Raw genomic sequence first — 10195 nt, forward strand, 5'->3', positions numbered from 1 at the left:
AGGTGCAAACATTATGGCCATTGAAGCCCCATGCACGCTTTAGGATGACATTTTGGCCTTTTAAGCCCCAAAAGGCCATGCATGTAGATAAAGGCAGAAACTTTACGTGTTCAAATGATGCCTAAGGCCTAGATCTCTGTTTGTATGCTTTAGTTTGGAGTATGGATGACTTTTGGACCAAGATCTAAGTCCTAAAGAGTTAGGGTTTGAGCCAAACCCGTCAAATGAGGGTATTAACGGGTGAAGTTGGAAACTTTACCCTTAAAAGGACGTTTTCAGTGTGTATGAGAAGCAAGAAGTTTAGATCTGAAGTGTAAGGGCTTAATCCGTTAAGATGGCCCAAACAGACAGAGGAACTCGTTGAGTTCATAGAGATACTCGACGAATTGAGTCGATTTTTCCCGATTCTGAACATGGTAGAACTCGACAAGTCTGAGTATGACTCGACGAGCCGACTCGCCTAATCGTGACTATGAGTAGCAAGGGAACTCAGCGAGTCAGGGGGATGACTCGACGAGTTGGATCACGATTTCAGGGTTTTTGATTTATGGAACTCGACGAGTTGATGGGTCAACTCAGCGAGTTGAGTCAACCCAAAATGTTGAATTTGACCAGACTGTTGACTTTGACCAGGGGTAAAATGGTCATTTTACCCTAAGAAGGATTATTTAATTTTGACTAAGTGTTATTGTGACAATGATAGTCGGGGAGTCGTTAGAGCAACAGTTAGATATTCCTCACCGCGAGATTTCATGTCAGCTTTGCGAGGTTAGTTTTCCTCCAGTAGGAACGGGTCGAAGGCATCAATGCCAGCCCATTTATGTATGTTAGTATATGCCGGGCTAGGGCCCGATGCCGGGCTGTGCCCGATGTAGGTTTATGTGTTTCCCGACTTCAGTCCGATGCCAGGGCAAGCCCGAGGAATGTTTGTATGCTTGGTGTCTTTGTGATTCTTGCATGTGTCTGTTAGAATGTTTACGGATTTCGGTCCAATGTCGGGGCAAGCCCGAGGAATGTTTATATGTATGCTAGATGATTATGTTATATTTATTGTTGATATGCTAATGTATACCGAGCTTTGCTTGATGTCGGGCGGGACCCGATGCCGGATTTCGGTCCGATGTCGGGCGGGGCTCGATGATGGGCAGGGCCCAATGCCGGACTATGGTTCGATGCCGGCCGGGGCCTGATGTAGTGGGCTAGGCCCAAGTTATGCTGTTATGTTATTATGAGATATGTGTATGGTATGTGGTAGTTTGGGGAGACCCACTAAGCTTTATGCTTACAGTTTTCAGTTTTGGTTTTAGGTACTTCCGCTAGTAAGGGGGAAGAGCTCAGGATGACTGCATTGCACACACCACATCGTTTAGCCTGGGATGATTTACTCTGATATTTGGACATGTGACTTTGATACAGTGTTTTGATATGATGTTTTTAGATAATATCATTTATGTTTTTATGAGATGGTTTGGATTACTATGGTTTTATTTATAAATTAAAATCGAAATTTTTGGACCGTATATTGGGATGTTTCAAGTTGTGTTTGTGTAGCCTTCAAACGTCTCTTGTCTCTTCCTTGGGGTTCGCATCGAATTTCCCTTTTACCCATTTCCATAATTTCTCTTTTTTTTCTCCAGATCTTGGGAGGTCGGCTTTCTGGACCATAGTGCCCCTTCATATCTCTTGATTGGTTAGATTGAAGGCTAAACGCTTGGTACTATGATAGGTAGATGGTCGAGAAGCAGTAACCAATCCTTGGTTAGGTTGAACCAAACCATGTATGTATCTTTCCACCTTCTTGTAATATGAATTTACAAAGTTAGGACAGAGTGTGACATGATCATTGAATCAATTAGTATAAGCCACGATGTATGCGTCTTTCATGGTAAGATTTCGTAACTCCTATACAATCTTCTACATTTCTTCCCGAGGACAGTATTCGTTGATCAACATCTGCTTTAGTTCTTCCCAAGACAAGGCATTCGCGTCACCTCTCATTCCCCCACCTTGCCTTGACCCATTGTTTCTTCTTGGTTCAAAGTGTGCCATAGCGTCAACGACGCATTAGGCTATTAATGCCTATATGGTCGTAGGATCCATGGGCGTAGTATTTTGGTCTAACTGGGCTCTTGGTTGGGCTGGGATACTAGGTTTGATTGGCTGACTCTTGTTAGTATCATTTTCTTGATTTTAAAGTTAGTATCAACGTACGTGTTAATCATATTTAGTTTTTTGTTAGCCGTTTGAACACATAAAGGTACTTTATTTGTGATAGTTAGTAATTTGTAAGAATCCTTTTTACAAATTTCAGCGTATCACATAATACAATAAGCTATTGCAAATGTTAGTTAGTAACTTAGTTATTACACGTTTAAAGAAAACATTTATTTTCATGTAACCCTAACTTTTCTATATTCATGTATTTCATACATCGTTTTTTTTACATAGTGATTTCCATAACCACTCAAAAAGTGTGGTTAGGATAGGAAAAGTATGATATTTTTACAAGAAAAGAGTTTACAAACTTTTCCACATATCCTAACCTAAAAATATCCCTCTTAGCAATACATCCTAGGGTTATCCGTTAAAACCCTAAGTACACAATCAAAAGTGCAATCAACTTCACTAGTTGATGATACACATAGTCGATCCTCACATCTAAGGTATACATTACCACCTCGGTAATTCCAATCCTCTGCTCCATCATCTCAGTATGGTGCTCCATCGTCTCAATCACTAGTTGCTGTACCTGGATATCTGCATGTGCCTCTTCCATATAATCATACAAATTCAAGATCCTCATCTAAGAAATCTCCCAATCCTCATCTAAACATTGAATCCTACTTGTCAGGCATCAAATATCGCTCCTCAAGAGTCTCAGCTCCTCCTCCATCAAAAGTATTATGTCCGTATTCTGTGCGGTGTGAGGAACTATCACAGATATTGCCTCCTCCATAGGGGTCTCATAGTCAGGAGCTAGTGGTCGAGCTCTTGAGGACTCCCCTACATCGTAATGGAACCCGATGTTGTCTTCCTTTTGCCACTCCTTAACTTGTGGCATCTGTTAGGATTAAATATCCTTGAATGATCGATAGATTCAAAAAGATTAAAGCAAGAACACGATAATGATTCAAAGTATACTGAATGATTCAAAAGTCACGCCTCAGAAGAACTTGATGAAGAATTGCTATTGTAGAGGGGTGATTAGGGTTACAAGATAATATCCGAGTTACCAAAAACACAATGCATGCAAGCATCTTAAATACTCTAACCCTAGATAAGAAATACGGGAGGACAGGCCCAACCCGTTTACAAAATAGACTATACATAAGGCCCAATAATGCAACACTTTATACCCAACAATCTCCCCTTTTGCGTCAATTGAGCAAGAGTCCTTCAAAACTAAGTTCTCTTTTGTACTTTGTAAACCTTAGGAATTACATTCAAGAAAGTCTTGCGAACCTGATTGTACCATTGAATCATGTCTGAGAAGCATTTTATATCTCCTTTTTTGTTGCCCTTGAATTTGGTGACCAGATCCAATATGAACTCAAGACAGGAAGTACTGTATAGATGTTTGTCTGGGAGGGAGAAGAAGGTCCTGCGAAAGTATGCATTACTTCGTTCTCTGGCCTGAAACACCACATACCATCCCGTTTTGTGAATCTTTTTAATCTTCCACGTCTCAAAACCTTCAGGAGATTCTTTAGGAAGAATAGAGAGCTTCCTTCGTAGTACAACAGTTATCTCCACATCCATATTTCCAATCTCTTGAATGTAGGAAGTTATCATCAATTTGAGATGTTGGATAACAGGGTCATACTTTTTTTCATCTCTCAGCAAAAAGTTGTAGAGCATGATCCATACGTATGGGTTGAGACAAGGTAGGTCTACGAGAGTGAATTGATGAACTTGGCTCACAGAACTTCTGACAACTTTGAATTTTGCATTTGGAAAACTGTCAGTCTCAATTGGTCCAATGACCTTCACCGCCGTTATCTTGCTCGCACTCCACGTTTCATATTGCGACTTCATATACTTGAGATAGAACGAGAAGAGGAGATGGTCAGCCCCGCTATCAATAGATGGCACGTTCGCAACTTTTATAAAAGAGCGAAATTTGAAGGCCTTGGGAGTAATTGGAAGATCCAGTTGCGAATCTTGCGTGTTCTGAAGTTCGAATGACACAATTGGTTCTAACCAATATTGACTTGGCAAGTCTATAGCTTCACTCTGAATTCATTTCAACGTCCACTTCAGAAATAAGAGCTTCCTGCTTTCAAGTGTGACCTGAGCTTCTTTTTCAGCTTTCTCCGTGGCTTCAGCTTCTCGAATGATTCTCTGATTTTTTTCTAACTCAGCTTCACGAGCCTTTCGCCTTTTGAGTTCTTCTTCATCAAGCTCCTATTCTTCACTATTATCAATGATAGGATCATCAAAGAAAAGCTTTTCTTTGCCTTTAGGCTCAGATTCACTTTTAACAATTGGCTTGACTAATGTAGTTGGCGTGACTGAAGTCGTTGGCATGGCTGAAGACTTCTTTGGTAGATCTCCCCCTTGTTTCGGAATGACGGGAGTCTCCGAAACACCCTTAATCCTACTTAACATTGCTATAGCAGGACGAAACTTGTCAGAGAGATGCCTACGAATGGAAATAGTAAGGATTGGATCATGAGAATCAAGGATGTTGGAGAGAAAAGCATTCACATCCCCAACACAGCTTTTGACCACTGCTCGCTCAGACTGAAGATCTTTGATCTCTTTGTCGGCTTGAGCAAGTTTTTCTTGATGAACCTTGACTGTTGTGGTGTGAGCAGCAAGTTGATCCATAAGGTTATTTTCAGTTGCAAGAGACTCTGAAAGCTGTTTCATCCTCGCAGAAATAGAAGCTTTGAGTTTTTCATTATCCTTGTGCAGCTCAGAGCGAACTTTGGCAAGAGCCTCATTCTCCTTTCGTAGGGTGGAATTGAGACCAGCTATAGCCTCATTAGCCAAACGCATGTTATACTTAGTAGATGATTGGAAGTTTGACAGAAAGGCCATGGTATCAGCAATGTGCGTATCCATTTTGGTAGCCATTTCACCACATAAAGCTGCAGAATCTGAAACAGCCTTATTGGCCTTATCCAAATTGGCCTGATGTTCTTTGGTAAGAGACTGAAAGAAGGCTTCAATGGCAGCCTTAGAGTAAGCATCAAAAGAAGAGTCTCAAGAAGAACTGATCAACGAGTCAAGCTTCTCTGTAAGAGCTTTGAATTGGCGTTGAGTAACCAGAGCCTCATCATCACTGTCAACACTGATGTTGAACGGACTGTATGTGAATCCTGCGAAGTCATCTTCACCATCACCGTATATCATGTCCGGGTCATTTTAGCGAAGAGGAGAAATGGGTGGGGTGTTGTGACCAGTTGCGAAACCTGAATATTCAGCCCCCGCATCAGATGCGTTGATAGAAATATGAGGGTCAACGAATGTTTTGGGTGTGGGTGTAGAGTTAGTGAATAAAGGAGTGGATAGTGAAACACTTGTCTGAGGTTGAGAAGAGACTGGTGGAGGACATGGTGCAATAGTTACCGGTGTGGAAGTGGTTGTAGTTTTGGGAGAAGGAGGAGGATATGGAACGAAATCATTGTGAATGTGTTCTTCTTCCTCATTGCGAACAGGCAGCTCTTCCGCATTGCGAACAGGTGGTTCCTCCACATGGCGAACTGGTGGTTCCTCCTCATTGCGAACCAGAGAATCTTCCTCAATATGAACATGTTGTTCGTCCTTAGCAAGAACATCTGACTGAGTGTTAGATTGTGAATCTTCATTTTCTGATGGAGCGGGGGACTTGGCTTTGCGAGCAACTCTTTTTAACTTTTGCCTTTTAGGAGCAGCGATAGATGGAGCAGCTAGGAGGGTTCACATGCTCAGATGGTCCTTCGTTATCACCCATTTTCTTTTCTCCCTTCTTGCGCCCTTTGTTACCCCCTGTTTTTGGTTTATCCGTCTCATCAATAATCAACTGCATCCCAGGAGTTAAGGGACGAAACCCCAAGGCGGGAATAATACGATAGCCTTCAAGGACTTTGCTGGCAGGAGGCACATCACGAAGCATAGCTTCAGGGATTGAGCCAACAAAAGCAAATTTAGAAGTGTCTTCAACAATGATTCCAGTGGTGTGAAGGGTTGAAATGTTGGACATCAAGGCATCTTGCATAATAGGAATTTTCAACTTGGTGATGGCTCTTTGAACAATGATGGACTATAATCGTGCACAAGAGATTTCCCGGTGACGAGTTGTTGAATGTGTGCTTTGAATCACTTGGGCCCAGAGAACAACACCATAGTCAATATTCAACCCAGTGTAAATGCCATAGATGATTGCCATGAACAGCTTGCTGGGATAATTAGACCCAGTAACCCTTTCAGAGAATGCCTTGAACAGTATAGTGAAGAGGCCATTCCATTGTGGTGGCAGATTTCGCTTCCGGAACTTGGAGACGGCGGTTAGGGTTTCTTTATAACCCATTTGGTAGAATATCTCCAATAGAGCGGCATTGGACACAGATTATGGATTAATCTTATCATCTGATAGAGGAAGCCCTAGAACGGAGCAGAATCGTGATTTGGAGATGGAGGTTTTGTGATTGAGGATCTCAAACGTAATCCTCTGTTCCTCTTTGATGTAACACACAAAAGAGTAGGCTTTCAATAGCATTGACATCGGAACGCTCTCCATCTTGGTTAGGGATGTCATTAGTGGAGAATACTTCAAGCACTTGATGATCATAAGCAGGTGGCTTTCATACTTGCAAGGATCAAGATCGATGATCAGGTTTTGATCTGGTTTTAGGGTGAGAAGGTGAGATTTCCCTGTTTTTTCTTGTACCGAAGGAGTTTTAGATGAGCCTGCCATTGATGAGTTCATGAGGAAGAAGATGATGAACAGTAGAGAGCCTTCTTAATTGCCGGAGATCTTTGAGAGAATTATGTGAGTGGTCATGTGAGATGAAGCGCCAAAAATCTTTTATACCATTCTGAGTCAAACTGCTCGTCACGAATTACCTGCAAAGAAATCAAGCAGACTTAGGAACCCAAAGTTGTTTGGGCCCTTGTGAGGTTTTCATGGAAGTGGGAAAAGAAATAGATGGATTAAGCAAATACGCTTGTTTTGTTAATGTTGTGCTATCTTTCTTAGTAATTTGAAAAACAATTATTCTTTTGTCTTTTAGATTCGCATCTTTTGAAGACTTTTTCTATTGTTGAATTTTCTGTTTAACAAATTGCTTTTCTTCTCTCTTAGACCTAGTTCCAGACTCCTTGAAATGAGCCTTAGACTCCGAAACCATCTTACTTTTGCCTTTAACATCTTTTGATCTATTAGCAAAGTTTGAACCATTCTCCTTAATTTTTGATTTCACCACTGGTTTAGCTTGATTTTGAAGCTTTGGTTTTGAAACCTGTGGCGATTTAGATTTATTTTGTGAAAAACCTTGAGGTTTCGCAGTTTGTGAGAGTTTCGCATTTGGATTGAAACGTGGGGATTTTTCTTTATGCACGTAATTGGGATTTCAAGATTGCCAAAAGTGCTTTCTTTCCCTGAGATTTTTGTTATATCTCATATTTCTTTGGCGTTTCTGAGCTGCGAATTGCTCAAATGACTTGTGGATCTTTGCTTTGGGTTTCCCCTTTCTCACATGTTGTTCGCTTTTTGCTGATGAGGTTTCGCATGAAACATCCTTTGTTCCACTTGGACTTCCATTTTCTTAGCTTGATGGATTGTTAAGTGGTTTCGCTACATATCTCCCTTTTACTCTCCATGAAGTCTTTTCTGAGAGACCCACAGTTTCATCTGCATTATCGATTGGTGTAAACCAAAAATGTTCGTTACATCCACCTTTGTTATCCTCATTTACAATGGACGTTAATTCAATAGTTTGGTTTTTATCCAGTCATGTGGTTGCAAAAACTTGATTTGGGATGGTTTAAACCTTTTGATAAACTACAACTTTTTCTTTTAAAGACTTTGGTTTATTTTGCGAAAGACGTGCGAATTCTACTGAATTTTTCGAAATTAGTACTTTCGCAGGTTCAGATTCGTTTTTAACAAACGCTGAACAATCAACCTCATCTTCTACTGAAATTTCACTTATGTCACTTTCATCGTCGAATTCATATGTGTTTTCAACATTGAGTTTATTATCTGAACTCAACGAGTCAAATTTTTGTACAGTTCCGGTTTTGATTTTAAGTTTATCATTTTCATCCAAAAGCTGCTTCAACATGTTCTTATGTTCTTTGGACTTAACGTATGTTTCAATTTTGTCCAGTCCCACCCTGTAAGAATCTGAAATTTCATCAGAAGAGACGATCGACTCACACTTATAACAATCAGCGTCGATTTCATCTTCCTTTAATTCAAGGAAAGGCAAGATCATTTTATGAATTTTCTTACCAATCTCACAATCAAGATGTAATTGTGTAATATTGAAGTAAAGACTTTTTGCAATTAGACAAAAAATGTTGCGTCGTTTCAAAAGCATTAAATTGTCTCTTTACAAATAAATAAGTTCATCCCTAGACTTAGAAATATCGGACTTCAACTTTTCAATCCATATGCGTCGTTCCTCACTCTTTGACAAAACCCTGCTCATTTGATCGGTTAGGTTAGAATTTGTCAATTGAGTTTGTTTCAAACTGTTACTTATAATTGAAAATGTGAATTTCAATTCTTTTAGTTCAGTTTCATATTGTGACACAAGAATATTGAGTGATTCAAGAATAAAGTGTATCTTATTGTTCATTTGATCACACTCGTTGATTTGTTCAAACACTAGCTTCGCAACAAAGCAGCTATCAATCTCATTTTCCCCATGCGACACATCATTTGTTACCACAAAACATCTTCCTTCATGGTGCGAATCCTCTTCTTTCGCAACAAAGCTTTTCCCGTGAGTAGGCCTATGAACCTCCTCATCTTCAGAGTCTGTGGACCAGACTTCTACCCAGCCAAATTCATCATCAGCTTCATTTTCCTGCACAATCAAAGCAGGCAAAGTGTTATTTGCATTCTTTTTCTTCTTGATTTCTTCAAGCTTTCGTAGATGGTAAGCTTCGTCTTCTTGTCCCTCTTTATTTTCGTTCAATCTTCGCATCATACACTCCTTTTCCAAGTGGTTTTTGCCATGGAAATAGTTACAATCATATACAGAGTCACCTATGAGCTTCTTCTCTTTCTTGTCTTCATCCTTCTGCGAACCGTTCACATTTTCTTCTTTTACCTTTTCAGAGCTATAACTGCCCTGCCAGTTTCGGTTCTTGTTCTGGTTGAAGTTCTTATTTGCGAATCTCTTTGGATTCGACACCATCATTGCAAACTCTTCTTTAGAGAGTTCGCATTCAGAAAGCTCAAAATCTGAATCATCCTCTTCAGCCATCTTCTTACCCTTCGCAACAAGGGCCAATGAACCCATTCCAAAGACAACTTTTGCTTCTTTAGTCACTTCATCTTCATGTGACCTTAGGATACCAACAAGCTTGGCAAATTAATAGTTCTTGAATTGCTCATGTGCCTTAACTGTAGACACCACTGCCTTCCACTCTGATCGAAGTCCATTCATAAACGTGACTTTTTGTTCAATTAACTCACGTTCAATCCCATGTTTTGAGTGCTCAAGATCCGCATCTGTTGAGTAGAGTTCCTTAAGTCGATCCCAGATGGCTTTGGCAGTGTCACAGGAACTGACCAGACAAAAAGTATCAGGTTGCAAGGGAAGTCGAATGATTCTCAATGCCTTAACATTGTTGATCAGTTTTTCCTTTTCATCTTGAGGAACGTCCTTAATATCAAGAAGGAGTTTGTTGTAGTCATTTTGAGTTTTGATGACTCTTTTTCTTTCAGTGTGAAGAAACGGTCCAAGAGTTATAGCCTCCCATATCAGATATCCATTATCTTCTAGGCCAAGAACATAATCTTCAAAGTGAAGCGCCCATACTTCATATTCATTAGGAAAGAGAATTGGGATCCTAGTGGTCGATCCAACGCTGCTTGAAAGATTGATACAGTTGATGTGAGAATCGTCGTGCTGCATGATGATAAGATCTTTAAAACCTGTTAAGAATCAGACATGTAAAACTACAACAGTTTTAGGGTAATATTGAGATTACTAAACAACGTCAAGAACACAGTGATGATCGTTATGCTAGATCT

The sequence above is a fragment of the Lactuca virosa genome, chromosome 2 (assembly GCF_052849685.1).
Source record: "Lactuca virosa cultivar CGN04683 chromosome 2, Lactuca_virosa_CGN04683_v6, whole genome shotgun sequence".
Classification (NCBI taxonomy): Eukaryota; Viridiplantae; Streptophyta; class Magnoliopsida; order Asterales; family Asteraceae; genus Lactuca; species Lactuca virosa.